Below are 5,703 nucleotides of genomic sequence, written 5' to 3'. Positions count from 1 at the left end.
GAGGAGCTTTCCCACACACACGGGGGTCTCACACCCTGGGGTGCTGTGGGGGGACAGCCCCTGGTGCTGCCTGTCCCTGGCAGCTCGTGCCCTTCCTCCCTTGCTCCTGCCTCCTCCTCTCCCACCAGAGTGCTGCTACTGGGGTGGCACCACGAGGGGCTTCCCTGGCACCAGGTGGGTCCCACCCCACGCTGGTGAGTGGTCACCCCTCTGGGAGGAGGGATATGGAATGGGCATCCCTGGGATCTGGGAAAGGAGGGGCCTCATCCTTGCTCCCCAGTTTGGGGGTCACTGCCACTGCCCTGCCATTTGGGCCAGAATCACCAAATATTGGCGCCCTGTGCACGGGGCTGAGCTGGGCATTCCCTGTCTCCATCACCAAATATTGGCGCCCTGTGCACGGGGCTGAGCTGGGCATTCCCTGCCTCCATCACCGAATATTGGTGCCCTGTGCACGGGGCTGAGCTGGGCTGTCCCAGCCTCCATCACCGAATATTGGTGCCCTGTGCACGGGGCTGAGCTGGGCTGTCCCAGCCTCCAGCACCACCGGGGTGCTCCTGGGGGCTCAGGGCTCGGCAGGGCTGGGACCCAGCCCCTGTGCCTGGGGGCAGCCCTGACCTCGCTGTGCTCCTGCCTGTGCTCACAGGAACCTCGGCTGCTCCCGAGGAGGTGACAGCACGCCTGCAGGCTCGGCGTGCCGGGGTTTGGCTGCGCAGGGACTGCCGAGCAAGGTTGGGCTTTCATTGGCAGCAGCTCGTGTTATTGAATCCTTCTCAGGAGCTCATCTAAGCCCAGCAAATTAACATAAGGGAAGCACAGCAGATAATGTCAGCCGACCAAAGTAATCCAAGTCTGTAGTTCCAGCAGGGAAGGCATAAACACAGCCCAGGAGGAATAAGTGCAGCTCGTTCAGCGTCAGCATCTGGGCTGCTGCTGCCAGGCAAGCGCTCCAGCTCTGCTGGAAATAACCCAGGGAGCGTCAGGTGCAGGCTCTGAAAAACCCCGGCCAAAGCCTCAGGCCCTCAGGGATGCTGAGTGAGGCCGCCCAGGGGACACTCGGGGACACGGCCTGGCACAGGCAGGGGGCAGAGGCAGAGCAGCCCCCTGAGGGCTGGGACATCCCCACCCTCCCTGCATGGGCTGGGGGACGAGGCACGGCTTCACCACTGAGTCACGGCTGAGTCAGACCTTGCTCATCCTCTGAGCACTAAACGCTGCTTATTGCAGTGCTCACAGGGGCAGCACTCAGATCTGTTCCTGGAGAGACAAGAAGCTTTCCCCTGCTTCCACTGCAGCCAGCATGTGCAATGATTAATAATTAAATACACGACCAGCCTGCTGCTTTGCTGCCGGAGCAGCTGCCATGATCCTGCTGTTGGGAAACTAAATGATTCCCAGCTTTCCACTGCTTTTTGACAAGTTGTTTTCAACTTAGAAGTCAATAAATAAAACTAGTAGCTTCTGCTGAGCTCAAACTCAGCTGGAAAAGAGCACTGAAAACAGCTCTCAATGGAAGAGAAGCACATACAGCCCTCAGAGCCCCCACCAAAACACCCTGGGCAGCAGGTCTGTATCACACATGCAGACACACTCTATTGTGGGTATTAAAGAGCCTAAATCTGATTAAAGCCTTTCTATCCCCACCAGTGGTCAATTCCAGAAAACAGCTCACCCAGGAGGCCGAATTCATTTCATCCCCAAAGTCTAATTAAAGCCATTAGTGTATTCCTTGTCTTTCTGATAAGATCAAAGCATTCCAAGAGCCCAGCATTACCTTATTTTCAAGACAATTATACAACATATAGCATCGATTTATTCTGCCTCCAGCTGTACACATTTATCTCTGTCTATCATCGGGTAATCGGTCCCATCAGACACGGCCCAGCCCGGGCTCTCAGCTGACACTGCCTGCACTTGCCAGGCCGGGTTTCTTTGTCACCCTCCCCTCAAATTAGCGCCCGGGGCAGTGCCTGGTGTCCAGAGCCCAGTGCCCACGGCCAGGGTGGGACATGGGGCATGTCCAGGTCACTGTGGAGGTGTGCAGGTGCCAGGGTGGCCTGTGGAGGGGTCGGGGCACCCTCAAGGCTGCCCAAGGTCCCCTCCTGTCCCCTGTCCCTGCCTGTCCCCGCACAGCCCTGGCTTCCAGCACTGTGGATCCATGGATGAGCGTGGCTCTGTGCCCACCCATGGGTGTGTGTGGCTGTGCCCATGCATGGCTGTTCGTGTCTGTGCCCATCCATGGGTGTGCGTGGCTGTGCCCATCCATGGGTGTGTGTGGCTGTGCCCATCCCTGGCTGTTCGTGTCTGTGCCCATCCCTGGCTGTTCGTGGCTGTGCCCATCCATGGCAGCGTGTGGCTGTGCCCACCCATGGGTGTGTATGGCTGTGCCCACCCATGGGTGTGTATGGCTGTGCCCATCCATGGCAGTGTGTGGCTGTGCCCATCCCTGGCTGTCCTTGCCCTGGGTCCCGCTGCTGTCCCGAGGTGCCCTCCCCAGCCTGGCACTGCCGGGACCCTCGGGCATGGCCGGCTCAGCAGCGCCGGGGGCAGCGGGCACGGGGGGCTCTCCCCTCCCATAAACATCTCTCTGGCAGCTCACGGCCCTGCAAGAGCCGAGCTGTGAATTTTCATCTCTCAGCTAATCAACTCGCCTGCTAGTCCAAACTTGTCAGGCTCTTTATCCCTGCCCTGCCAGCCTCCTCCCGGCCCACGAGTGACAGGAGACGTTCCCATCCCTCCCCGAGACACATCCAGCTGCTACAAAAACAAACATCCTCCCGCTGGTGATTCCTCCTCGTCAAACAGTCCTGACCCTGGTTCCCCGGGGAACATCTGCGCTGCGCCCGTGCCCGGCCGCGGCACATCCTGCGCAGGGACGGCAGAGCCGAGCTCTTGCCCCAGCCAGGCCTTTATTAATTAATTGCTGCTTCTCCTGGTTCCTCTGTGACAAAAGATTAATCACCCGGCCGAGGGTGATCAGCCCGTGAGGCTCCTGCGGACGAGAGGCAGCTGTGGCAGGGCCGCTGTCCCTCTGTCTGTGCCCGGGAAGGACGGGCTGCACACCAAGGGGATGCCAGCAAGTGGCTGTGGGCTGTGGGGCAGAGAGTGGCACTAACCCTGACCCTGACCCTGCCCCTGCCCCTGCCCGCTGCTCCCTCACGGCCATATATCTGTCTGGGTCTACTTGGTCCCCATTTGTGTGACCTTGCATTAAACACCCCGAGTGCTGTGCCTGGGCCAAAACCTGGCTGTGGGCAGCTGTTCCTGCAGGACACCTCAGAGACCCCGCTCTTCACCCTGCAGTCACCAGGGTTTATTGGTGGTTTACTGGGGTTTGCAGCTGTACCTGCTCACAGCCATCCAGCACCAACTTCCCATTTCTGGCATCTGGCTGCACGGACGAGCCAGGAGCTCTGGGCACTGCTGGGCAGCACAGGGGCTCCGGAGGGGTCTCTGCCAATGACACGTGGGCACCAGGCCAGTTTGTGCCCAGGCCCAGGAAAACATGCCAGAAGGATGCACAAACTGGAAGCAGAGAGCTGCAGCCAAAGCACAAGCGTTGTTTCAACCTCCAAACCCAGCCCTCTGTGTGCTTCCTTCACTGTCTTCATCCCGAAAGAGATGATGATACCCGTGAGAGGGATTTTCCCAGGTGCTTTAACCGGCTGGCGGGGCCGGGCTGGCTGTCCTGGGTTGGCTCTCCCGGGCTGGCTGTCCCGGGCCGAGCGCGGCGCCGGGCGGTGCCCCCGAGGTTATCGGCGGTGGTGGCCGAGGGGGAATTAGCGGGCAGGGAAGCGGGGTGAGCAGAGCTCAGCCTCTCGGCATGTTTGCTTGTGCTGAACCCGCAGCATGAAAACTCTTCACAGCAACACTCAGCTCTGAAGCCTTCCTTGGCCGGCGGAGGGGAGAGCCAGGGCCGCGCTGTGCAAACAAACCGTGCCCGCCGGCACCGCGGGCCGGAGCTGGTGCTCAGGCTGAGGGCACGCCAAGGCAAAGGGGCTCTTCCTGACAGAAATGTGGGTCCCAGCTTTTGGGGGCAGCCACGCTTGCCGGGGATTCCCTGCGATGGGGGTGCGGTGGTGGGATGCCCTGCGATGGGGTGCCCTGCGATCCTGCAGCAGGGATGCGCTGTGACGGATCCGCCCCTCGGTGCGGGCTGCCCGCGGTGCGGGAGCCCAACCGCGGGGCCCCGTGTCCCGTCCCGGCTGCGCTGCTGCCGCTGCCCAAAGGGGTCTCGCACGGAGCAGCCCGGGACGAGTCCGGGCGGGGAGCGGCCCCGGCCCGTTCCCCTTCCCGTTCCCGGGCGCCGGTCGCCCTCCAGCGGCCCCGCTGCGCCGCGCACCGGGCGTGGGTCGAGGGCTGCAATGGGCACCCCTGCCCTGTCCTGAGCATCCCTGCCCGGCCCCTGGGCTCCCCTGCCCTGTCCTGGGCTCCCCGTCCTTCTCCCAGGCTGCCCGGAGCTCTCCTGCCCGGCCCGGCAGCGCTGGAGGCAGGGTGGGCACCGGGGGTGGCTCGGGACAACGCTCCCAGCCCCAGCCCCACAGCCGGCAGGGCCCGCAGCCCGTGTGCACAGGCTGGCAAAGCCCCAGGCCCCTGTTATCCCCACACAAACCCCGAGGCTCCCCCCGTGCCCTGCAGAGACCCTGGGACCCCTCTCGGTACCCCCAAAACCCCCGGGCTCCTCTCCTCGCCCCGCGCACGGCAAGCCGGACCGCACGGATGCGTTTTAGGGCGGAGGGAATGTCTGGAGCCCCAGGAGCCGGCAGCAGAGGAGGATCAGGACTGGAACCGGGTCAGGACAATGCCCGTGCCCGGCTCACAGCGCGGCGGGGCACGGGGAGCCGGCTCGGAGGCGCCACCCCGGGGTTTGCCAGCATTCCCCGCTTGGGCAGGACCTGACACCGCTGCTGCTATAGAAGCCATCGGGGCGGTGGCCGAGCACAGCAGCTCCCGCTCCTGCCCGGGCAGGGCTCCTCACCCCCGCCTGTCCCGCACCAGTTCCGTGGCTTTGGGCCGGTCCCGGCACCGGCATCCAGCCTGCAGAGAGGAACCGGGAGCTCCTCCCCAGCCGCTGCCAGACCTGTTCAGCTGAGCAGGCACAATAAGGGAACCAGGTCACCGCGGAGGTAATGAGGGCGGCTCGGGAGCGGCGCGCTGAGCCCCGCAGAGGGCAGGGAGGCGCCTGGAGCAGCCCCAGCCCCCGGGGCACAGGCTGAGGGCTCTGCGCAGGGACCTGCAGCTCCTCCTGCAGCCGGGCTCTGCTCCCAGTTCCCATGAGATGCATCCTGCTTGAACAGCAGCAGGGACTGGGGCCTCTCCTTCCCCAAGCCCCAAAGCATCCATTATTATAAATCTCATCCATTCATACTGTGGCAAACAGGTACTCCTGGAAAACTGCCTTTACTTACAAGTACCAAAAGCCAGAGCTGTCTGGAGCACCCACAGTGTGCTGTGCCACCCGAAGCTGCCCCAGGGCACCTCCCAGCTCCCAGGTGTGTGGAGATGGAGGAGCAATGTGCTCTGGCTGCAGCAGCCAAGACTGCTCAGGACCCACTGTACTCACAAGAAATTCTCCCTTTTCTCACATTTCTCACATTAAAGCTCCAGGTCCCAGGTGGGCACAGATGCCCAGTCACCAACAGCAGGAGTGTCTCCTGCTGGGCAGCCCCAACTGCAAACATTTCCTTAAGCAATTTGCACATC

This window comes from Zonotrichia albicollis, chromosome 28 (assembly GCF_047830755.1).
Source record: "Zonotrichia albicollis isolate bZonAlb1 chromosome 28, bZonAlb1.hap1, whole genome shotgun sequence".
NCBI lineage: Eukaryota > Metazoa > Chordata > Aves > Passeriformes > Passerellidae > Zonotrichia > Zonotrichia albicollis.
The sequence above is the reverse complement of the archived record's forward strand: the minus strand, read 5'-3'. Positions refer to the sequence as shown.